At 39.4% G+C, this 26,330-nt stretch overlaps 1 pseudogene; it reads right to left on the bottom strand.

The window, feature by feature from the left end:
* Positions 1–5,177: 5,177 nt before the first annotated feature.
* LOC131828061 (large ribosomal subunit protein uL16-like) lies at positions 5,178–5,799 on the bottom strand (annotated as a pseudogene).
* Between the last annotated feature and the right edge of the window lie 20,531 nt (positions 5,800–26,330).

The following is a 26,330-nucleotide window of genomic DNA, read 5'->3' as shown; positions in this document are numbered from 1 at the left end:
TGGACTTTTGTCCGTAGTTTTTTATTTTTCAAGATCTTCATGTAGCTGCTTTTTATATTCTGTTCAGTTTTTAGAGGTAATCAGTGGTAGAGATGGGCTGTTGTCAGTTTCACCGAACTTAGCCAACACTGCAAGTCACCTCGAGTCTCTAAATCCAGAAAGTTCTCCCTCTCTTTTTCACTGTGCTGTTGGCTTTTTGAAGAAGCTGGATCAGTATATCTGGATCATGTTCCCCAGTGGCTTTCTGTATTTCTACATATTGTTATCAACATTCTTTCCTGCATTTATTTTCAGTGAACTAGATACTGGCTCCAAAGACTAAGATTAGCTGTGAGACTATGGACAAGTTCATTTAGGTCTCTGGGTCTAAGTCTCTTCCCCTGAAGTTATACCTTAACTTTGAACGTATGAATGGTAGTTACTGCATAGAATTGCTATAAGGAGTAAATGGAATAGGACATGTAAAGGGCTTAACGAGATTTCTAAAACAGAGCCATATATATTATACAGAACCCTGAATCTACTGATTCAACCAAACGGGTTTTCTCTTACTCAAGGAACTAGAAGTGCAAAGGTACACAAGCCAAGGCCAATAGCACTGCCTAAGAATACTACATTGGACCCAACCCCATCTAGCTCCTGCCTCATCACTCTCTTGTAGAAAAGAGCCTCTGTGTATCTGCCCCTGGCTTGTTAATTCCTTCACTGCCAGTTGAGGCCCATCAACACAAAAAAAGCCTACTAGTACCAAACTCAAAATTTTACACATGGAATTATTTTACAGATTGTCCAAATGAGTAGATTGTTAGCCACTTCGATCCTGCCTGCTTTGCACACTTCATGAAGCCTCACTTCACATCTGCTAGCAATGGAATGTATAGAGCCTTGTAGTTGTAAGACCTCCAGCTATTACGGCCCTTGGGGGCTTTCTGACCCATAGACTCCCCACCAAGCTGCTGGGGGACACCGGCTGGGCACATGAGAACCCCCTCCCATCCTCATCTCCTCTGGGAGTGTCCTTGTCCTCCTACGCCATCTGGGTACTGGCCCCTTCTCACAGTGAGCTTCTGGACAGCTCCATGTTGTGGATCCATTTCGTGCAACCCCATCCAAACACAGCTCAATCAGGCATATTGCGCATCACTGTGACAGGTGGCCATAGCTTTTTTCTTAACCTGCTCTAAAATCCCTCAAACCGTGGCTACTCTTAAGGTATAGCTTTCATTCTCATGCCCACAGGATAACTGCATCTCTTCCTGCAGGACATGGGCCATCTGACTTGAGCATTGATTTATCAAGAAAATGACAGTTTACAATTGCCACTGAAATGTAAGTAGTCTCACTTATATCTCATTATCCAAAACAGCAGAAGAATCTGAAGGGGTGCGCATTTAAACTGTGAGCTTCTATATCTTTAGCAAAGTCAGTTTTCTGTAGGGAGGGAGCAAGAGAAGAAGAAGGGTTGTTTCCTAGAGAATAGGCAGGGCTGGTCATACAGACCAGAGGCTTTTTTTGGCACTTAAAGAGAGGCACCAAGCTACCAGCAAGGACATGCTCCATGTGTTAGAAAAGAATAAAGTGCTGGTTTCCTTATCACACATGTGAAAACTTCACTACACTTCACATACAGCTGGTTCAATTTCTAGGTCTTTGCATGTGGCAAACAAGTATCATTTTGTTCTTTTATTTTATTTCCCAAATTGTTTACAACAATAGTTATTTTCCTGTGAAATAGAGTGGCTGGAGGGGAAGACATTTTTTTCTACCAGAATTGTAGCTTCTCATACAGGCATGATGGAATTAGATGGTACTTGTGGAAATGGGGCAAAATCACAAATGTGATTCACAAGCAAATATGAGATTTTCTTCTTTCATCTTTCCTTTTGCCTGGAGATAGATATTAGTAAAAACTGCAGGAATTAGAAGGAAGAGTTAGGGCTTGAATCTATTCTCTATCACTTGGGTTCCAGTGAACAGAACATGCCCAAATTCAAGACTACATATTCAAATCATTTTCAATATGGAACTTTCTGTTGAAAATAGAGTAAACAAAAGAAATTTTTGCTTGTTTTTTGCTTTACCAAATGAGAGGTCTACGTTTTCTTTTCTTTTTTTAAATTGAGGTAAAGTTTACCACATTTAAATGTGTATTTTGATAAAATTTGTAATTCTAAACAGTTGTATAACTACCACCAAAATCACTTATACAACATTTCTCTCTACCTAAACCTTTTTGTCTTGTCCTTTGTCAGTTAATTCCCTCTTCTCCCACCCAGCCCATGAAATCACCGTAGCTTTGTTGTTTTTGGTATTTAATATTTATAGAATCATCCATTATGTAGTTTGTTGTGTTTAACTTTTCTCACTTAGCAAAATGGTTTCAAGAGCCATTCATGTTTTTTGTATTAGTATTTTTGTTGTTCCACATCTGGATACACTAGACTTTGCTTATCCATTCATTAGCTGAATATTTGGGTTGCTTCCAGGTTTTCATTATTATGAATAATGCTGCTCTGAACTTATTTACTTACATACATGTCTTTGTGTGAACATATGTTTTTATTTCTCTAAAGCAATGCCTAGAAGTGGAGTTGTGGGGTTGATAGCATATTTATGTTTGAATTTATAAGATGCTGCCATATTGTTTTCCAATGCATGTGAACCTGTTTTGCATTCCCACCAGCAATGTGTGAAGTCTACTTGCTACACATCCTCACCCATATTTGATATTATTAGGCTTCTTAACCTTTACTACTCTAGTGGGTATATGGTAGTATCTCACTATTTTTGCAAGTTTCATTTCTCTGATGATTAATGATGTTGAGCATATTCTTATGTGTTTAAATATCCATTGATATATCATCTTTTATAATGTGTCTATTCAAATATTTGGTCTATTTTCTATTGGATTATTTAGTCTTATTATTGAATTATAAGAATTCTTGATGTATTCGGATAAACCCTTGTCAAACATATGTTTTACAATTATTTTTCTGAATATGACTGTGGCTTGCCTTTTTCCCCTCATTTCTATCTTTCAAAGAGAAAATGATTTCATCTTAATGAAGTCCATTTTACAATTTTTGTTTGTGTAATAGTTTGGGCTTTTTATACCTGCTTAAGAAATCTTTGTCTAACATAATACCACATAGATTTCTTCCTATGTTTTGTTTTTGAAGGTTTATAATTTAGGTCTTATATTTAGATGAGGATACATTCTGAGTTAATTTTTTTTTTAAGATTTTATTTATTTATTTGACAGAGAGAAATCACAAGTAGATGGAGAGGCAGGCAGAGAGAGAGAGAGAAGCAGGCTCTCCGCTGAGCAGAGAGCCCGATGCGGGACTCGATCCCAGGACTCTGAGATCATGACCTGAGACGAAAGCAGCGGCTTAACCCACTGAGCCACACAGGCGCCCCCATTCTGAGTTAATTTGAGCATGTAGTTTGATTCAGTGATCAAAGATTACTGTTTTTCCCAAACAGAGATCCAGGCGTTCAAGCAACGTTTTTTTGAAAAACAAAATTATCTTTTTCTCATTGAATCTGGCATTTTTTAAAAATTGACCACAAAAGTTTATTTTGGGACTTTCTATTATGTTCCATTTATTTGTATGTCTAGCCGTACACTTGAACATACTATCTTGATCACTGTATGGTATAATAAGACTTAAATTAGGCAATGTTTAAGTTCACTTTTTCTTCTTTACTGAAATTATTTTGACTATTCTGGGTCTCTTTCCTTTCCATATAAATTTAGAATTATCTTGTCATTCTGTTTCAAAAGCAGCCAGTTAAGAATTTGATTGGAATTACATAGAATCTATAGGTCTACTTAAGGAAGATTACTACCTTAACAATGTCAAGCCTTCCAATCCAATCCATAAACCTGGTAAACTTTTCCATTAAGGTCTACTTTAGTTTCCTTATGCAAAAAAATCTAGTTTTTGTATAAAGGCCTTGTGTGTCTTTCTGTAAATATATTCCTAAATATATTTGATACTATTGGAAATGAAGTGGTTTTTTTAATTATTTCATTTGTAATTGATGTTATATCTAGAATTCCAACTGCTTTTTATATATTGGCTTTGTATCCTGCAACCTTGCTAAATTCACTTATTAGTTCTTTTTTTTTTTTAAGATTTTATTTATTTGTCAGAGAGAGGGAGAGAGAGCGAGCACAGGCAGACAGAATGGCAGGCAGAGACAGAGGGAGAAGCAGGCTCCCTGCTGAGCAAGGAGCCCAATGTGGGACTCGATCCCAGGATGCTGGGATCATGACCTGAGCCGAAGGCAGCCGCTTAACCAACTGAGCCACCCAGGCGTCCCTCACTTATTAGTTCTAATAGCTTTTTTGTAGATTCTTGTCCTCTGCAAATAAGAAAATTTTTACTGCTTCCTTTCTCATCTATAGGCTTTTTTTTTTTTTTTTTACTTTTTCTTATTTACTGCACTGGCCAGGATCTCCAGTGAAATGTTAAATAGTAGTGTTGAAAATCAAAATATTTGCTATGTTTTTAATCTTGAAAACATTAAGTCTTTCATCACTAAGTATATTAGTTGTAGGGTTTTTTTGCATGCCCTTAGTCATATTGAGGAAGTTCATATCTATTTCTAGTTTGCTCCATGTTTTTGCTGTTAAATTTTATCAGATGCTTTTTCTGTATCTATTGGAATAATTATATTTTTGATATTTAGTCTATTAATATAGTAGATTTACATTGTTTAAATACTGAACAAGCCTTGCATTTCCAGGATAAATTCTACTTGTTCATGATGTATCATCCGTATATATATATATGGATATATATATATACACACATACATACACACACACATATATTTTTTTCTGGATTTGATTTTCTAATCTAATATCGGATCAAACATTTCTGCATTTATGTCCCTGAGGGATATTAGTCTATAGTTTTCACCCTTTGAGATCTTTGGCTTTGGAACCAGGTTAAAACTTGCTTTAATAAAATGAATTAGGAAATGTTTCCTTTCCTTCTGTTTTTCTGAAAGAGTTTGTATAGGATTGATATAATGTCTTCCTTAAATATTTGATAGGATTCAACTGTGAAATTAGCTGGATTTTATTTGTAAAATTGTTGGAGGTTTTTTAACAGGAAGTAGGACTTTTGGTGGACATTAATAAGGAGGGGGCAGTGCTGAAGTTCTCATGAGTGCAGAGCCCACCATTTGTCTAGGAGGCCACAATTAGGGGTGCCATGTAGATGGCCCACAAGCCATCTGGGATGAACTACTTTTCAACCGTGATGTCTTCAAATTCCTCCACATTAGACTTAGTAAAATTGGATCTTGAAAAGTCCAGGGAACTTGAACTTGGCTCTGTGTAGACCCCCAATTACATGCTTCTTGTCCTGCAGCTTGGTACAGATGGACATGGTGACTTGGTCGATGTGGAATCTGGCCACTGTGCCTTGGGGCTTTTCAAAATCACTCCACATAGCATACTTGTTCAAAGCACGTCAACCCCAGCACAGGACAACATCTTGTTATGTGGATGACGTGGAAGAGGTGGATGTGAAAACCATCTTTTGTACAGCTTTTCACCACATACTTATTGGCACAAATACTTGTAGCCTGCAAGTTTAGAGGAGAGCTGCTCATATTTATCTGACACCATATGACCACATATGGGCACTCATTCACTTTTGCTGTCTTCCACCCTAGGTCAAAGATGCAGATCTTGGCATCAGGGACACCTTTGCAGAAACAAAAGTTTGGATATGGCTTGTTCTTACAGTTCTGTTAACATGAGGTAGGAAGATGGCCCATGGCAACCCCAGGATCTTCAGTGGTGTGCCAAGGCAAAAAGCTATTTGTGAAATTGTTTTTTAATTATAAAGTCAATTTTTAAATTGAGATAACAGTGCTCATGTTCGCTCTCTCTTCTTGTGCTGGTTTTTGTCATTTGTGTCTTTCAAGGAGTTTATCCATTTCATCTAGGTTGTCTAATTCATTGGCATGAAGTCCATAAAATTTCCTTCTTATCTTTTTAATAGCTAGAGGTTCTGCAGTGGTTCCCTTGCCTTTATTCCTACTATTGCTAATTTGTCTGCTTTCTTTTTCCCTAATGAATCCATCTAGAGGTTTATCTGTTACATTAGTCTTTCCAAACATTAGCTTTTAGTTTGAAGAGTTTTAGCTATTGTTTTTCTGTTTTCTTTTATTGGTACCAGTGGGTTAAATTCATTCCCCTTATGGTAGAAGCTTACTTTGATCATTTATTTGGGACTTTTCCTTCCTAATATAAGCATTTAATGCTATTAGTTTTTTTTTTTTCCCTTTATGTTCTACTTTAGCTCTATGTGTTTCTTAACTTCTCTTGTGATATTTTTCTTTGATCCAGTTCATTAGAGGTGTGTCATTTAATTTTCAGGATATTTTGGGTTTTCCTAGTTGCCTTATTTTAATATTTCTGATTTAATTCTACTTTGCTTAGCGAACCTACTTGATATGATTTAAATCTATTTAAATTCGCTAGGGCTTATTTTGTGGGTCAGAAAATCTTAGTGAATCTTAGCTAACCCTAGCTGCATTTCAAAAGAAGGTGAAATATTTATTCTGCCAGTGGTGGAGTACTATGCCATAAGTATCATTTAAATCGAAGTGATTGATAACTTTGTTTGGATATTCTACATCTCTGATGACTTCATCTAATTTTATCAATCTCTAAGAGAAAGCTGTTTTATTCTCCAACTGATATAGAATTGACTGCTTCTTCTCTCGATTTCATCAAATTTGCTGCATGTTTTGGGTGCACACACATTTATAATTGTTATATATTTCTGATAAATTGACCTTTTATCTTCATTAAGTGCCTTTATCTCTTGCAAAATAATATTGTTAAAATCTATTTTATTTGATATTAATGAAGACCTTTAAGCACCCTGATGCTTTTTGTTTGCATTGCATATCATTTTCCATCTCTGCATCTTTATATTAAAATGCAATCCTGGGGCACCTGGGTGGCTCAGTGGGTTAAAATGGAATCCTGGTAGAAAATGTTTTGGTTTTTATAACCCATTCTGACAAAATTTTGGAATGTTGAATCTATTAACATTTATTATAATTATTAATATAGCTTAGTTGGGTCTATTATTTAAGCAGATGTTTTGTCTCCCCTGCTTTTTTATTCTCCTGTTTCTCTTTTCCTGCTTTCTAGATTGTTTGAATATTTTCATAATTCCAGTATAATATTTTTGCTCTTTTGCTGTGTTTCTTTGCAGCTTTTCCAGGGTTTTCACTAAGAATTATAATAAGCACTCTTAAATTTTCATTGTCCAGTTACAAGAAAAATATTACTACTACAATAATAGTTGTTATCCGTGTTAAAACTATGTATGTTACAAACCTTACAAGAAATATTATAGTTTTGTTTATGCAGTTCAGTTGTTTGCAAAGAAACTGGAAGTAAAGGTGGACCCAAACAGTCTTTTGTATCATCCAAAAGTCATTATTTCCAGTGCTCTTCTTTTTTTCCTGAGGATTCAAGTTTCCATCTGCTGTCATATTCTTTTAACCTAAAGAATGTCCTTTAGCTTTTTTGTAATACAAGTCTTCTGGTGACAAATTATCTTAATTTTATTTTATTTGAAAATGTCTTTTTTTGTCTCATTTTTGAAAAATACTGTGTGTAAAGAATACAGATTAAGTAGATATCTTAAGTCTTGCCTTTAAAGACTTTTTAAACTTCTTAATGAGGTGTAATGCTTAATTGAAGTGACATTGTGCTTGTATATGTTTTCTTCCATATGATAAGTTTTCTTTTTTCCCTCTCCTCCCCACCCTTCCTCCAAATGAAAATTCTATCCTCATACTTCAACATCAAATATTATCTCTTCTTGTGCCTACTGTGCTGGTCAGAGAAGTGCAATTTTCTGACTTCATATTTATATATTATATATTACATCTCAAATAGAAAAAGAAAAAAATGATAAGACAGACAGCGAGGATGTCCTAAATAGAGCATATCTTACCTGAACATTTCTTTTTTTTTTTTTTCTTTTTACTTTCAATCCGCTTACCCTGCACTGAGAATTTCAGCATGCAATGACGTTTTCCTTTTGCTTATTGATCCAGTTATGCGTCCTCCTCCACTGATGAATCTTCCATGTGATTTCCCATTGCTATCACTATGAGGTCTTTGATTGCAGATCTGTTGCATTCTTTTATCTTTTCCTCTATCTCTATATATGGCCCTTTTTTAAAGATAATGCTGTATTTGGTCCTTCACCTATGCCAATCCCAATAAGCAGAATGTCCAATTGAATTGAAAAGCATCAAGAATGTTCCAGAACACCTCACCAATATCCCTGAAACAATATCTGGCTCTGGCCCCAGGTGCAAGTTTTTGCAGAGAAATCTAAGAGAGTATACCACTGCTTTGGGCAGTTGCCTTCATTCCTAAATGATATTTTCAATAAATACAGAATTCTAATTTGACAGTTGTTTTTCTTTCAGCATTTCAGAAGGTTATTCTATTCTTTTCTGTCTTTAAGGATTTCTGATGAGAAGGTGCCTATTTAACCATCACTGTTTCTCTATATGCAGTGTGTCAGTGTTCAAAATTTGTTTCTTATCTTTGGCTTTTAACAATGTGCCATGGTGTGACTTAACCTTGGATTTTCTTTGATCACTGTGGTTGTTGTTTGTATAGCATGTTGTACCTAAACATTTCTATCTTTCATCAAATTTAGTAAGTATTCAGTGATTATGTCCTCAATTTTTTTTTCCTGTCCCATTTTCTCTCTCTTTTCCTTCCGGCATTCCTGTATGTTTGATTATTTTGTCCAATTAACAAGATATTGTTTATTTTTCAAAATCTGGTTTTTCTTACTTTTCATTTTTGGTCATTTCTATTGCTCTGTCTTTGAGTTCACTTACTATTTCCTCTGCCATCTCTTTGACTATTAATTTTTTTCAGGGAATTTTTTTCACAATTCTAATTTTCAGGTCTTTAGCTTCCATTTGCTTCTGACTTTATTGTTTTTATTTCTCTGCGGAGACTTCTCATTTTTCTGCTGAGAGATTCTCAATTACTGAAAATATGTTCTGTCTTACTTCATTGACTGTTCTTATAATAGCTGCTTTAATATCTTTATCTGTTCATTTCGGCAACTTGTTCATCTCCAGGTCAGGCACAATTCTTTGTCTTTTCCTTAAGAATGAGTTTCATTGGGGGGATCTTTGTACATTGGAAAATTTTGAGTGCATCTTAGACCCTGTGAAGGTTAACAGATCCTGGATACCTACTTTTTTCTCTGACAGTGTATTTCCTTTGTTTTAGGAGGGAGTTTTCTTGGCTGTCTTGAAGTGCAGATGGTTGCTTGGACAGCAGTTCTGTTTCAGTTCAGATCTTTTGTCTTTCGCTGAGCTGTTTTGAGTCTTTTCAATGCATGTGTGTTTCTGGGGACACTCAGAAACACTGTTGGACAGAGACTGGGGTTTCCCTCCTCTAACCTCTTTCCTTCCTTACACGTACTTGCATTCAGTTTCTTGGCTTCACTATGGTTTCTCAGAAAAAGTACCCCTGCCACTGCTGTGTGAGCCAGGCAGACCATACTTATCCCCATGACTACTAAAAACCATGGAAATGGAAACTTGACCAGATAGATCCACCTTTCTAAAAACACATGCACACTCCCCATTAGTCTGAGCTTCAGTTTACTGTTTAACACTATCGGGTATCTTATCCTATGACCTGTTTCCATGGTGGTTTTCTGTAAGGGAGGGAACTGTTCAGTAGGGTCTTAGTCTATCAGATTCATAAGTGGAGAACTCTGCATAAGTTTGTTTGTTTTTTTGTTTTGAGAGAGAGAGAGAGCACATAGGGGCATATGTGCAGGAGTTGGGGGCAAGAGGCAGAGAAGAGGGAAAGAGAGAATCTTAAGCAGGATCCATCTCACTACCCTGAAATCATGACCTGAGCCAAAACCAGCCATTGGGCCATTAACACACTAAGCCACCCAGGCACCTTTGCTTAACTTTATTTTTTAAATAATTTTGTACCCAGGTGAAAAGTTTCTAGTATAAGTACAAAAAAAAAGAAGTACTTTTTAATCTAAATATAATGGGAGGAGTTAAAAAACTACCTTATTCACTTGCTGTAAGAAATCAGTCAAAATACCAAATCAGTGAGGGCACCTGAATGGTTCAGTGGGGTAAGCCTCTGCCTTTGGCTCAGGTCATGATCTCAGGGTCCTGAGATCAAGTCCCTCATCCAGCTTTCTGCTCAGCAGGAAGCCTACTCCCCCCCCCCCTCCAGCCTGCCTCTCTTCCTACTTGTGATTTCTCTCTATGTGTGTCAAATAAATAAATAAATTCTTTAAAAAAAAGATACCAAATCAATCGATAAACACTTGGGAGGTAAGGTTCTGTAATCTTAAAGGCGGAAGCACAGTAGTATAATTTTCAAAATATCAAGTATTTATCGAGCGTTTGTATTTGCTTTTCAGAATGGCATGATGACTTAGGTACTATTTTCATCCCTGTTTTACAGCTGAGGAAAGAGAGGCACAGAAATGAACTAACCTGACCAAGGTCACAGAGTGAAGGAGCCTGGATGTTTCAAGGGAATCCAGAGACACCCAGAGCCAGCCCCAGCATCCCCTAAGTGAAATTTTAAGAGACGGTCCATGTCCTCAGCTGAGTGTTGTGGCCAACAGGCAGAGCAAAAAAGGTAGGCTCAGGCTCAGTAGGCTCAATAAAAAGCCCATCCTAGACAGGAGGAGCAGAAGTCACAGGAAAGGTGTTGGGTTAGGTGGGAAGGCGGCAGAGTGTAGGAACTGTCACAACCCGAGGGTCTGTGAGTCATGGCCAGCAGGGCGCACGGGCACAAAGTTCAAAACTAGCAGAAGGCACTGGCCACACCACAGTGGACACCAGTGCAGGATGCCTAGAAGGAGCAGCATTCTGTGCCGAGAGCTCTTCTGTGATCACTATAAACCCTTCCTCCACTCAGATGCCCTCAGGGGAAAAGACCATGAGGGAAGAACCTTGAGAGACAACTCTGAAGGAAGTTTGAGTTTTGCATTGATTAAATACTCTCAAAACTTTCTAAAATTAAAAGTGGCACATTAGCTAGCAAGCTTAAACATGTTTTCCTCTCCATTCACAGCTGGTATGGAAGTTTTAAAGTAGGATGATGTCAGTTACAGAAAAAAAATTATGATATTTTCGCACACCTGAGTCTAACATTTCGTACGTTGGGACCCTCCTCTCTTACACCAGGAAACAGACATTTGCAATACCTTGCGTTAATTGGTCCGTGGAAAACAGCAAAGTCTTCTGAGAAGATAGAAGATATGGCGTCCAAGCTAAAAAGAGCCAGAGCAGGCAGTAGCACACCTGGAAAGGGGAAGGTGTTTCATGATCTTGCCTTCAATTCTTTCAACTAGTTGAAAGATTTAGAGGTAAACATGATTGGTTTGTGGAACTTCAAGTCTACTAATTAGAGCTGGGATTTTCAGAATAAGGGAGAAAACAGAAATGAGGGTCGAAGTTAGGAAGACATAGATCATGTGTGCTCCATTCCTCCCAAATTAAATGAGTGCTCCATTCCTCCCAAATTAAATGAATGACACAAAATCCTTTGTAAAAATACAACTGGATTATTGTGGAACTAGAAAAGCTGGTTCTAAAGTTAATAATGAAAAATAGTAAATAAGAAAATGAGAACATTTTTGAAGAGTAAGAATAATAAGGCATCATTTATTATAACATGTTACAAATCTATAATCTAACAAAACATAGTATGGTTCTAGTGCACGGGTAGATTGATCAGAAAAATAGAATAAAAGTCCTGGATTAGACTCAAATACATAAGGTAATTTAGTAAATGATAAAAATGACAATTTGAGTCAAGTGTTGGGGGTAATTGATTATTCCCTCTATGGTATCTGAGCATCTAGAAAAAAAAAAAACAAAAAACAAAGCTGGAGCCATACCACATACTTATGCCAAAATAAATGCAGAATTCTGATGAATAAAAGTTTTAAATGTCAAAAATAAAACCATTAACATTCTGGAGGAAACCATAAAATATTCTTTTTGAAAACTTAATCTCAGAATGAAAAGGATTTTTCTCAGTGTGATGCAAAACGCAGAAGCCAACACTTTTTTGATAAATTTGGTGACATGAAAATATTCCTCACAGAGAAAAATGCCATAAGAGAAGTCAAGACAATGACAAGTTAGAAAAAAAAATTTTTTTAAAAGTTATTCTGGAAAGAACTAATTTCTTTAATATGTAAGGAGAATGACCAACAATATGATCATTAATGGGCAAAATGTGTTTTCATACAGTTCACTAAAAAAGCTAATATGAATATGAGAATGTGCACAACTGCTCTTTTTTTAAAGATATATTTATTTATTTACTTGTCAGAGAGAGAGCGAGAGAGTGCAAGCACACAAGCAGGGGGAGCAGCAGTCAGAGGGAGAAGCAGACTCACTGCTGAGCAAGGAACTGGAAATAGGACTTGATCCCAAGACCCTGGGATCATGACCTGAGCTGAAGGCAGATGCTTAACCACCTGAGCCACCCAGGCACCCCTGTTCAACTGCTCTTGTAGAATTTTTTTTAAAAAAGCAATTAGAACTACCATGACACACAGATTTTTTACTGCTCGGACAAAAGGCACACATGGGAGCTCTGTAGGCTCTTGCTGGCAGGGAAGTACTTGTCCTTTTGGAGGATGCATAGCCTGGGCTAGTCTGGAAGGCAGTCTTCTCAACACAGATTGCACTTTAGCATCACCCGGGCCTTTTAAAAATTCCTGATGGCCAGGGAATAATCTGAATCTTTGTGGAAGGACCTACCCACCTGCAGTTTTAAGCTCCCTGGGAGATTCCTCTATACAGGCAGGTTGAGAATTTCTGCTGGAAGGAATTTAAGAATTCAGGTTGTAGATATACTCACTTGCATGACATTATATGCAAAAAGATGAGTCCTTGAAACGTGGTTTGCAGTTGCAAAGACAGGCAACACCCCTGTCAGCAAGGCACTGGTTAGATGATCTGATGCCTCCAGATGATGGACAATGATACAGAATGCAATTCTGTATAAGTTGGCTTGGAGCGATTGTGATAATGTACAATGCAGTTAGTGAGAAAAACGAAGTGTGTAGAGTGTGGATACAGTATCACCATTGATGTGCACAGAAAGACTGTGTGCCTAGGCTTGGAGATGTATGAAGACCGCTGGGAGGTCTGGGGGACACTGGTGTGGGAATGCCTGTGGGAAGGCAGTAAGATGGGGAAGGGATTGGGAGGGAGACTCCTTTTCACTCTATAACTCTTTGTTCCTTTTGGATTTTTAGCTAAGCGCATGTATTAACTATTTTATAAAGTTAAATATTTTTTAAAGCAGATGTGAGCCTAATCTCTCAGACAGATATGGATTGTTGTCCTGCAGAGGGTTTTAAACTTTTTACGAAAATCAATATTTGAAATCAATAGCTGTACTTTACAACCCCATTTTTTACGTTTTTTGGGGAAAAAAATCAGAACATCTGGTAGCACTGGGCCTAAAGCCCCATACTATGTCTATGAGCTAAATGTGGTAGGTGTCACTGTCCCCTTCAGGGAGGGCAGGAGGCTCCCATTGGTCACAGGAATCTTCCACGGGCTCCTGAGGCAGGAATTCTATGTTTATTTCTTACTCGCCTATGATAGTGTCTAGCACATAGGAAGTGCTTGATGGTTTTTATTTTAAAATGGAATCAAATTTCCATATTAATTATAAATTCCACTTTACTGGTTTGAAAAAAGGGGGAATGGTGTGTAGGAGGGGGTTGCTGCAATGAAATAATTCTTGTTTTACCCTGCAATGACAGCTGTTAACATGCAGTGCATGTGTATGGTATTCAAAGAAGGTCTGGTTATTCTTCTCTAGTGACATTGCAAGGCCTAAAATATACCAAAATATACAAAGGTGCGAGAAATGTGGAAATTTAAGTTTCCAAATCAATGTTTCTAAGAAAATGGACCTCCTCTTTCAGAAAGACTATGTTATTTACTGATGTATTCCAGAGAAACTAATTGGCAATCTGGTCAGGGTATGCCTATGAGTTTAATACATTCATTTTTCTCTCACCAAAAAAAAAAAAAAAATTAAAATGCCTATCAAGTAGTATACAATTCAGAGAATAGAAATTGGCATGGGGACTAATTACAGCTCACAAAGAAAAAAATCTGCTATTTTGATGAATATGTGTTTTCCTAGCCTTTCTGTTATTTCCGTTAGTAACTGCAGAAAATAGTTTTAGTGTGAACAATTGTTATGGTTCCCTATGTATTTCTATTCTAAGTTGTGAATAAAGGCAGTGTTCCTGGCAAATACTTAGGGATCCATCTGGAAAGAGGGAATGACAAAAATTTCAGAAGATAAGCTTTCCTGGTTTCAAAGCCCCTCCTGCTTTAAACGCTTTGTTCTATAAAAAATATACACGATGTACAATATAAGATTCAGAAATTTTAAAATGTACACTCTCAAAAATCCACGGAATACATAAATATCTGAAAACACACAAAAAAGCTAAACAACTGTGTACCCCTTTTGTTTGGAGGGTTTTAGGGACATTCTTTGGCAGACTGCATTCTGAGATTTTTTTTTTTTTTTTTTTTTTTACTTCTAGGGTCTTATGCAGGTCCTGAGCCGACTATTGTTGCCCAGCTGTTAGGACGATGGCACCCAAAGAATGTGAAAACAGAAGAATTAATATATAAAAGAGAGATCTGTTTTAAAACAGCATGGAAGTGCCAGTATTTTATAGATTTATATAGATTTATAACCATACATTTTCAAATCAATTTTACAATTTATTCTCTAATGAGCTAAAGCTCCTGCTTGCTACTGGCATGCCTCTCAAATTTGAAACACATTTTTCTATTCAACAAAAGTAGTAAATGATGCTGCTTGGAGCTTCAGAGGAAGCCTAAAACTCATGAGCAGTCCTAGAGTTGCCAAAATATTATATATTTTAAATGAAACAACAACAACAAAAATAGTACAAAGCCTAAACAAGTTAATTTGTATTTGAAATAGTTAACAATGATTTTTTTTTTTTAAGAATTTATTTACTTATTTGACAGAGAGAGATCACAAGTAGGCAGAGAGACAGGCAGAGAGAGAGAGAAAGGAGGAAGCAGGGCCTCTGTGCCAAGCAGAGAGCCCGATGCAGGGCTTGATCCTAGGACCCTGGGATCATGACCTGAGCGGAAGGCAGAGACTTAACCCACTGAGCCACCCAGGCACCCCTGGTTAACAATGATCTTAAAGGCAGTTTCTTGTGATAGAAAGAAATTAACCAGAAGTAATGAAACAAATTAGTGCAAAAATTATGAAAATCTGTTTTATCTATTACAAAGTTTTTTCCTTCCTAATTTTATATGGATTTCCTCTCTTTTGATACAGGGGGATAAGTACCCATACATGTGTGTTTTAGCTTTAGTTAAGGTTATGGAAAGGAGAAATTTTCCTTAAGCAACCGGGCACAAACTGGAAAAGAAAGGGAGGGTAGGGGTTATGTATATAAATACGTAAGAGAAGGAAAGCCTTCTGTGAAACAACGTGAGATGATGAACTCAAGTTCATCAGAACCACAAATAAGCACAAATCGGCGTGAGTCCCTCAAGAGAAGGTAGCAGTCCACCAACTGGAGAGGGAGGTTCTGTCTGGGGTCTGCCTGCTGGTTGAAGCTGAGGCCCAACTGATGGTTTTCAACTGTCTCCCCAGGGCTTACCAAACAGTGGAGCATGTAGCAAGGGTTCACAAATATTTGTGGAATAAGTGAGTGAACAAATAATGGGCCAGTGAATCCTAACCCCTGGGGGAGTCTGGTGTCTACACACACACACACACACACACGCACGCACACACATACACACATCCCTCCTTTTTGGAAGAACAGCAGAGGTGAGAGGGACAGGGAGGTTGGGGGAGGGGCTGGGTGGTTCTCCTGCCCAGGGTGCCCTGGCTTCTCTCCACCAATCCTTGGGGATATGGTCTTGAGATGGACACCTCCCTCAGTCTTGCTTCTCTACCCCTTCAGGCTCTGGGGATACTTTCCAAGATCTATTCCTGCACTTGAAGGTAAGAGAGAAGACACAGAAGAGTCAATGCAGTTTTTCCAAGAGGACCCAACGAAAATTGGTATCTGACCCATTTAGGGCTGCAAGAGAATGATTGAGTTGACTCATGGTAAATTACTTACTTATTTAAAACATTTACTTATTAGAGAGAGAGAGAGAGAGAAGGGGGAGGGGCAGAGGCAGAGGGAGAAAAAGGAATCTCAAGCAGATTCCCCACTGAGCACAGAGCCCATCGCAGGGCTCAATCCCATGACCTTGGGGTCATGACCTGAGCTGAAACCGAGTTGAACACTCAAGGACTGAGCCACCCAGGTGCCCCTGGGGTGAATACTTTAAAGTATATTCTTATAATGTAATTTTCCTTACTAATTTTACACAGCCTTGATAATAGGCATAAACTATTATTTTATTTGGTAAGATCTGTATTCTAACCATTTTTCCATGGAGCAGTGTGAGACAAAGCATGGTTAACTAACCTGTTTGTAACTACTAAGTGACAGAGCCAGGAGTGGGACCCAAAAAATGGACCACAAGGTCATCACTCCTGCCACCTGTTGATAATTAGCACCCCAACATCCCATGATCCAGGTACATGTTTTTATTATAGGCAGAGCATCAAGCTGAGCCTGGATCTTGGCTCCACATCCTTTGTTCTCTCTCTACTGGGCCTCTTTGAATCCTACCCATTAACTTGGCTTATCTTGGATCATCTTGTTGCCATCAGCTGGGTCCTGGCCCTGGCCTGGTCTCCAGTCCCAGTTATCCCCAGGCTGGGGTCTCCTAGCCATGCTTTGAGCAGCTCTTTCCCAATGACTGTGTTGGCTTGCTCCTACCCTCTCCTGCCTCCCGTGCTCCTGGCCTGGGACTCATGCCCTGCTTCTACTCTGACCTTCCATTTTCCTCTCCACTGGTCACTGCCCACTGGTCTCTGCTCCCAGTATTAATATCATTTATTCAGCATCGACTGAACACTCATAGGCACAGACACATTAGCCATGAGGACCCAGCAATAAGCAAATCAGAGCCCTGCCTTCATGAGGCTTAGAGTCTGCCAGGTACAACGGAGGTTGGACAAGTATGACAAATTGCTGACTGTCATAACATGAGGACCACGGGGGACAATGAGCTGATCGAGACCAGAGAGCAGAGGTTAGTCAAGGCCTCTTGGCAGGCTCTGGAATGGCGCTCTCATTCGCACACCAGAGTGGAACATACACGGCTCAAACTGGATCATGTGAGATTCTGGCTTGTCTTCTCCTGCTCTTTGTTGTCCTAAATCAGCTGCCACTGTCATGTCAGAATACGACAGAAATAATATCTCTTCTAAACCAATGCCTTATCTGTAGCTTATTATTCATTTTTCTCCTTGAATTTGAACCTTTCCAAGACTGACTGCCCTTCATAGAAGACAATTTCCCAGAAGTGGGCATTGTATAGATGAGTCAACTTACTTCAGACTGGCATGCAAGGCTTACCGGAGCATGAAGGAATACATTCAGAAATGTATTGCTGACGGACTCTTTTAATTCGTTTTTTCAAATGTGGTTCACTCATGTGAACAGGAGTCAGCATGAATCCATTCATGGGCTTTCAGGAGGCACTTCGAGAATTTCTGAGCCTCTCCTCGACCCACTGAGTTCCCGTTGGGAGTAGCTGAGTGAGGATAGTTTAAATTTCCAAGAAAGTTCCAGCTCTCTTAGTGACTTGGAAGCATTGGTAAAGGTATAGGGGCTCGGGGTGGGGGGGGCTGCAAACTCCCGCATGCTCCTGCCAGGAGACAAGAGAATCACTGTGAGAGAGACAGGGGCAGGGGGAGGAAGGGCAAAGCAGGGAACTGACAGAACCAAGCATGACCGTGTAAAACTATAGTTTTGGCTCTCAGCCAAAGACAAGAAAGAGCCTGATTATATCGCATATTTTAGAATCCTCTTTCCATTCCATTGAAAATGAGGAGGGAAAAAGCTTCTCTTTGTCATAAGAAATCAATTTCTTAGCTGCCATTTCTGTTTAGCACAGTGTTTATCCGCTATATCCTTTAAAATGCCATTTGTTAGTGCAATTAAAGACTGAATTCCAATCCATGTTTAATTCTTTAAAATCATATTTTGCTTTTAAAGGGTATGAAAAAGCATATGGATGAGCATATTAATCACAGCTACTATTTCCAGGGTCTGAGTGAAAAGAAGTATTTATGTTAATGGTGTGTGTGGCTGAGCATACAAGTCTAGAAATATTCCCGATTACCAAAATTATCTCTTCTGCTGCAACAAGAATATAACGGAAAGAATAAATTACCATAAAGTACCATAGCACACTCCCTGCAGGTTATCTTTCTGGGGTTAAATTGTTGCTCTTTGAATCGGGGTTACAGGATATATATTACTAGTCACAGCACCTACAGGCTGCGATTGAATGAGCCAAAATGTTTAGCCACATTCTCTGGCTCTGACTCTGAATTAATTTGGAAAGTCCCAAATGCACCCCATTGGGCTCCCTGGAGAACCAAACCTTATGAAATTATTCCTTGTTCACTTACAGTAAAATCTCTAACAGTCAGTACCTTAGTCAAAAACTGGCACCAGTTACTCATAACACACTACACATCACACCCACGTGGGCCACCAAGGCACCAGATGCCAAATATTGTGCAGTTGGAAATCTAACAAATCATTTTGGAATTAGTCAAGGAAGGTGACTGCACATCCTTTAGTGGCCTGGTCCTTGAAGAGTGTTTTAGAGCCACAGGCGGGTAAGTCTTGGGAATGATAAACCAGTGTCATGTATCAAAGTCACGTTAAACAGAATAAGGCCAACTGTCCCAGATGTCTTGTTGACTATTTTGCCTTCCATAAGGTAGGACAAACTCTCCATCATCTGCATAAAGGAAACGCAGATCAGGATACTGTTTCCAGAGATGAAGAAAGATTCATTCTTATTACCTCTGAATTACAACCAGGAAAACAAGTAATTATTTTGGTCAATTTCAAAAACACTGTGGACAGCCCATATTGTTTTTCTTATCTGTCAAAAAAACAAAACCAGAGAAACTAAGCACCCAGGGATGCCCAGTTAGGACCACGGGAGCCTAAAATTATCAGACCCTGCTATCAGTTTCTGCTGCTTCTTCAAGGTTTCAGTCAAAGGAACAACAATTACAAAAAGCTTGAGATGAAAAGAGTGGCTGGCAACATGGAAAGCTGAGGTCTTACCACATTACTGCATTTTTCTTCAATTTGTTGGAATAAAATGTTCATAAACACGGAGGTCCTTACACAGTATTCCAAACTGCTAAACAGGGGTTTTGCTAGCACTGTATTTATTGCTCAGAAAAACAATGTTCTAAAGAAAGGGGATGACTGGAAAGTTTTAGAAAAACCACCCATCAAAGAGGTCGCCACATGGCCCATCTGTGTACCTGAACAATGGTGAGGAGAACAATAATTATTGCCCCTTCAGCAGAGAAAACCAAGATATTACTCTATAATGATACAGCAACAGGCAGGAGCTCTGACCCTTCGGCTAACTGTTGTCATCCTCGACAGCCTCATGGTCAACACACATCTCCAAGCACTACCACACACTTTACCTCCATGAGTTCATTTAACCCCTGTGGTCACTGTGTTTATTTTGGCCTTTCAAGGAGGAGATGGTGAGGTGGAATTAGATCTGTAAGAGATCTAAGGGGAAAACGGATTTGAGGGGAATGGGAAAGGAGCTAGGAAGGTCAAGATGCAGGCCAAGCCGGAAAAGAATGGGAGGGAGGGCAGGTTGGGTAGGAAAAGTCTTAGAATACAGCACACTTTGTAAGGAAGTCTATGGAGAGTCCCTGAGCCCCAGTTCCACATTCAAGGAGCCCACATCAACCAAGAACAAATATGGCTTCCTGTCTGTGCCTCACTTGGTCATTGGCAGTAGGAAACGTGGCCTTGGTGAGGACGCTGTCGTATAACAGAGCACAGCAATGGGACCATATGTTAATGACACCTTCCACAGCTAGAGATGTGAGAGGGACAGTTTCCTGTGCCATCAGTCTGGGTCTAATTAGCAGAGAGGAACCACATTGTGAGTTAAACAAGAGAAGTTTAACTTAAATAATAATTAAATTCTGATAAAAGAGTAACTATAAGACCCAAAGACCCTCTGTATTATACCCAGGGCTAAAGGAGAGAACCAAAGAGAAGACAGACTTGAAAGCCTCCACCAAGGCTGGGAAGTCTTCCCAGATTTCATTGTGGAAGTAGCTCAGCCCCTCAGATAGCAGGGGCATTTGCTAGTTTATCCCAGCTAGAGCTGGGCTGCTGTCACTAGGCAAGCAAAAAATAGCCCTCTGGGATACACACAGAGTGCTGGTGATCAGCAGAGAGAGCACTGGCTCAGAAAGAAGCCACAGGCATATGCTGGCCAGCCACACCTGGCCTGCAGAGGGAGTTGGGAGCCAGCATGGGCAGGAGGCCTCAGGACTCTGATCAGAGTGTTGAGAGAGCATGGGATCAGCCAGCTGGTTGGAGGGTATGGGCAAGAGGCCAGGGCAGAGCTCCACCAGATTCTCCCCCCTCATGCAGAGACCCACTGTGCAGCAGTGAGCCCTTCCACCTGTTGTGTCCCTGAAGGTCGTGGCCCTAAGAAAGTCCACCATCCAGGTCACTGTGAAGGAGAGATGTTTAAAAGAATGCTGACCCCTAAGGTGGAACATCTGCAGAAGGTGAGCCTGGATCCGAGAGGGCGTGATGTATTGATAATGAGGGGATCACCTCAAGAACCCAGGAGGTTAGTTGTCCCTTTCTAGAGAGGAGACAATAGAGCCTTGGGGAGGTTGTGTAATTCATACAAGGTCACATACAAGGTCACAAGAGGCGTAACAGGAGTTCCTACCTAAGTCTGTACAATTCCAGAACACATGTTCTCAGTCACCACGCTGTTTTATCATGATTCATCACAGAAGATACCACAATCCTTCATAAATCCCCTGATTATGACAGGAAACTCTTTTCTAATAAACTGGGGGATTTGTTAGTGTACCGTCAAAATAAGTTGTCTTTTCCTGCAGCCTTGAGAAGACATTCTTCCCTTACAATCTGTTATCATTCAACTCTGCCAAGAGCACAGAGACAAATGTTTAACCAGATGTGAACTAAGTAAACCCTCCTCATATGAAAAGATCAAAGATGAGAAAGCAACAGGGACCAGTGACTACCAGGAACTGTTTGAGGCCCTTGGCTATTCATACTCAGGGGGAAACAGGAAAGGAGTGATGATTCAATATGGTGAAGATTTTCTGGATTGAGAAACTCAACAGCTGTTCTCCTTTTCCCCTTGGGGTCTGAATCTGAGGAAATGAGCTTGCCAATTTCTGCCGCATATGAGGAGGAACTTCTTAACCATTATGATGATGAAACACTAGAAGAAAATTCCTTGCGAAGTATTGAGAGTTTCCATTCCTAGAGATATTAAAAAAGGAAATCTTGAATGATTTAGATACTCCTCTAGATGAAAATAATGGTTCCTTGGGGTTTTTTTGTGTCCCAGATTGCCCATATGCCTCATCGTTTTAATTCTTCCTTACCACTAGAGGTAAATGCCTTCCAAGGGCATGAGCTAATAAGTGACATCACTAATAAGAATTCACATCTCCTGAGGGCCCACATTCACCAAACGCTGTGTGCCTACTGTGTCTCGTCTTTGCTTCACTACAAGATAAGCCCCATTGTTTTCGTTTCCAGATTCTGAGGCTCAGAGAGGTCAAGCAGCTTATCAAAGATCACATAACAAGCAAATGGTAGTCAGAAGTCTAACCCAGGACTGTCTGTGCACAAGCCCGTATGATCTCATGGGTAATCTGCCTTTTTAGCCCAATAGCAGGTAACTTAGCAGTAAACCCTCAGAGGGTTCCCTCTACTCCTGAAATCTCCCCAAATCTGCCATGTCTAATTTGTACAATTCATTTAATACTGCATGTCTGGGAAACTAACAAATAAGTAAGCCACAGATGGAAAAAGAAAGATACGTGATAAAGTCAAAGAAGACAGAAGCAAAGGTTCAAGAACACGGAAAATCTCATGTCTCTACTGCCCAGGCTCTCATGAAATAGAAAAAACTTAACTCAGTTCACAAACCTCATATGAAGGGAGAAATACGTGATACAGCCTTAGTCAAGCATGAGAAAAGTCTGACACCATTCAGCCCCATTATTTTTGCAAGGGGAAGTATGAAAACTGAGTAAGTTTTGTTTCATTATATGTGTGTATAGAAACGGGATCATCGGAAAGACCCAATCTTGTGTTTCTCTGAGGGACTGGATTACGGTGTTTTAATGACTGAAGATTCTTTCTTAGTTCCTTGTCATTAATCTTTTGCTTCTGAGGTCACAGAACAAGGGAGCAAATCACTTTCACACAGCTGCCTCACTAGGATAACTCTGCCTGTCATGAGCGTTAACTAAGTGTGGTTGGTGGCTCGTACCCTTCCTAAGTAGCAGGGAACAATCTCCCCAGCTATGCCAGCTGGTTGCCTCAGGATCCCTGTTACTCCCTGTGCCCAGATGGCTTCAAGCTGGAAGTTACTTATGAGAGTTCTGCATGAAATGTATTTCCCAAAGTGTTCTTTAGCTGCTTTGAAAGATTTTAACAAAGTACTCCTAAACGATCAACCAACAAATATCTCTGTTGCATACCTCTCTCAACACTAAAATAAACAAATGACAGACTAGGCATTTTGAAACAAAGATGAATAAAAGACTTCCTTTGCCTTCAAGGAGTTCACAAAAGTAGTATAGAAAAATGAAATGATGGGCCGTGATGAATGTGTTCATGGAATCCATGTCATCGAGAGCTGCTTAGCCTTGGATACTGGTGCATGCTCTCCAGGGTCTGAGGTCTGAGCAGAGCCTGCTGTATCAGTCAGCTCAGGCTGCATAACCCAATGGCTTCAACAGCAAGCATTTCATTTCTCCCAATTCTGGAGGCTGGGAATTTCATATCAGAATGCCAGTGAAGTTGGTTCCTGGCTTTCCCACAACCACGTTCTCACTGTGTCCTCACACAATGGGGAGAGAAAGAGCATTCTGGTGTCTCTTCTTATAAAGCCATTAATCCTATGGGGTCAGGGCTCCACCTTTATGGCCTCATTACTTCCTAAAAGCTTATCTCCAAATACAGTTACTTTGGGAGTTAGGGGTTCTTATATGAATGGGGCTGGTGGTATCACTACTCAGTCCATAATACCTTCAGAATGGTGAAGTTGGCCAGGTGGAAAGTATTCAGATCAGGGATGACATCCCAGGCAAATACATCTGTGAGCACAGGTTGAAAGGCGTAGGCAGACACAGCGGGTTAGGGGAATGGAGATCAGTCCCACATGGCTGACAGTGGAGGGGGTAGTAAGGGAGTGGCAGAAGGGAAAACTTTAATGCTTTTTAAGCAGTGTATACTTTATCACGTGGGAAGTCAGGATGTTTACTGGACTTTTTAATAAAGGAGTTGAACAAATTTGCATTTTAGGAAAAAAAAAAAACAGTTGATTCACATTTGAAAAATAAGTAGTAGGACAAGAGGGATTGGAATTTGGGACCCACGCCACGGACACTGCAATAATTCCAGGAAAGATTACAAGGGGTTTTGCCAAGATAGTAGCAATTTACGTGATTTGAGAGTTATTTAAGAGTCAGAATTGTAGGAATGCTGGCTAGAGAGTGGAGAAGGGAAAAGGTGAGTCCTAGTTCTCTGGAATGGGTGCCTGACCAGTACTGAGCTTTCTCTATTTTCACTATGGTTGAGTTAGAGGTACGTACTTTGCTTTTGGCTGTCACTGTTGTTATTCTATTCACAGACCTCTGCTCAGTCTTCCCTTCTCACTTAACACAGTGGTGGGGCTAGCATGTAGATCAAAGGGTAAAGACACAAACAATAACTGGTATAAAAATTAGACTTGAATACTTAATAGTGGTAGGACATTTAATGAAATACACAAAGTATTACAACTTAAAGACCATATGGGCAAATATTTTGCATATTACACTAAATTTATAGTAATTATAGGAGCTTATACTGATTAAGTTAACCCAATACATCAAAAATTGTGTCGGGGCCCCTGGGTGGCTCACTTGGTTAAGCATCTGCCTTTGGCTCAGGTCATGGCCCCAGGGTCCTGGGATCAAGTCCTGCATTGGGCTCCCTACTCAGTGGGGAATCTGCTTCTCCCTCTCCCCCCATCCCCTGCTTGTGCTTTCTTTTGTTATCTCTCTCTCTCTCTCAAATAAATAAATAATAGTGTCAATTCACATGTAATTGAAATAAATATTATTGACAAAGTATTTTATGCACTTGTTCTACTTTGTCACTGAAATTGACTTGCTATTTCATCCAGTGAGTTACATTTCTGGTGCTCCACAGTCACGTGTTGCTAATGGGTTCCATGTTGGACAGTGCAGATCTAGACCAAGAAAAGTTCTTGAGACAAGCATTAAATATCAGACATTAGTATTCATGAATCAAAAGATCCAACTACAGGTGGTAGTTTATTATAAAAATGTGAAACACTAAATGTCGTTTTAAAGAACAGAAAATTGTTTTAAAGTTGAACTTCTTAAAGCTATATAATAAGCTAAAGTTTAATGCTCCTGTTTTGTAAGTAAATTTTCTGACACATTGCTTACAAAGCCATCTGAGGACATGCAGTCTATGATTGCCCAAGGGCTTTTGATGAGGCTACCTTGTTTCAGAGATAAACAAGATATCCTCTGCCTCAACACAGATGAGCCAGAGGACTTTGGGGGATAAAAAAAAAAAGTCTACTTTTATTACATGCATAATTTGCTATCGAACACAGGAAATTTGTAAAGCTCCATGAATATCTGATGCAATGAGGTGGTAAATGTAAATTAGTTTGGTTTACCAATACTTATTTGTCACAATTATAGTAATTGGGTTCAAAACAAATTTGAGAGTAATCTGAGATTATTATTATGAACACAACTTGAAATTTTTTTTTCAATAGAAATGATTTTAGGTAGGAGAAAGTTTTCAGTTGTATTAACTCGGTGATATAACAATTAAAGAAAAAGTTTAAAAGAGTGTACTGGTATAAAGAAAGAAAAACTAGTTGCCATCTTCCAATCTTTTTTCTGAAATTTGCCACTGCTCATGGGTCCATATGTATATCATAACCTATAACTATAACCTATATAACACGTATGAAAAGCCAACTACTGTGTATACAAAGCAGAGAACCAGATGCCTTGTTGGTTATCCTGCCTTGGGTGTTCTTTCACCAAAGCCTTTCAATGTAATTTCTGGGTGCAGGCTAATACAGCCACCATCTAGTTTTACCTAACATTGATAGTTAGAGCCAATCCATCCATGAGCTAGGCTTAAGCCCTTCCTTTCTCCATCATAAGGGGTCCTATATAAGGCAGCAGATATAAGCAGAGGAAGAGGTAATGATGTAGCAGTGATTGATGACACGGGGTCTGGGCTACCTGCTTCTTCAGCTTCTGGGAATACAGCCAATTGTTGTCCAAGATCAAGTTCTGTCTCAACCAGGATCCAGTAGCATACTTGAAGCTATTTATAGAAAGGTCTATGATTATTCTGTAATACATTCCTCTAACATTCAAGGCATCTGTATGCTGATTCTCTCATTGAGGGTTGCCATAATGCCACATAGCATCTTTTTCCTCCTCTGACAACTTTGCTATAACAGGTCAAGTTGACCAGGTCATATGACCCAGGTGGCATGGCTGTGTGTCCTATGGCCTGGACCTGCTCCAAAGCCTTTTGCTTTCTGGCTCCACTCAGAGCTGGCAGGACCTGTGGTCCCTGTGTATCAGTTGAAACAGTTTTCCCAGGTGTGGTGTATGCTGTCTCTAGAATGTTAAGAAACCTATCAGGCACTGTGTGTCCTTCCTGATCATAATCAAATGTTTATGTTATGTGTGAGTTTCTTTGATTGGTAGAAGTATTGGTAGAGGCTCTGTGTTCTGTTCCACTGATCTATTAGTCTCTCTCTGATCTGATGCCACACAATCCTAACTACTGTGGCATTTCAGTAATTCTCGATTTCTTGTAGGAAAAGTCCTTCTATTTTTTTTCTCCTTCAGCTATGAGACTATTCTTGGCCCCATACATTTCTACATAAAGTTTAGAACCAGCTTATCAAGTTACAACACACACACACACACACACACACACACCATTCTCATGATTAGAATTGCTTTG

This window comes from Mustela lutreola, chromosome 3 (genome assembly GCF_030435805.1).
Source record: "Mustela lutreola isolate mMusLut2 chromosome 3, mMusLut2.pri, whole genome shotgun sequence".
NCBI lineage: Eukaryota > Metazoa > Chordata > Mammalia > Carnivora > Mustelidae > Mustela > Mustela lutreola.
This window is presented reverse-complemented; position numbering and strand designations above follow the sequence as displayed.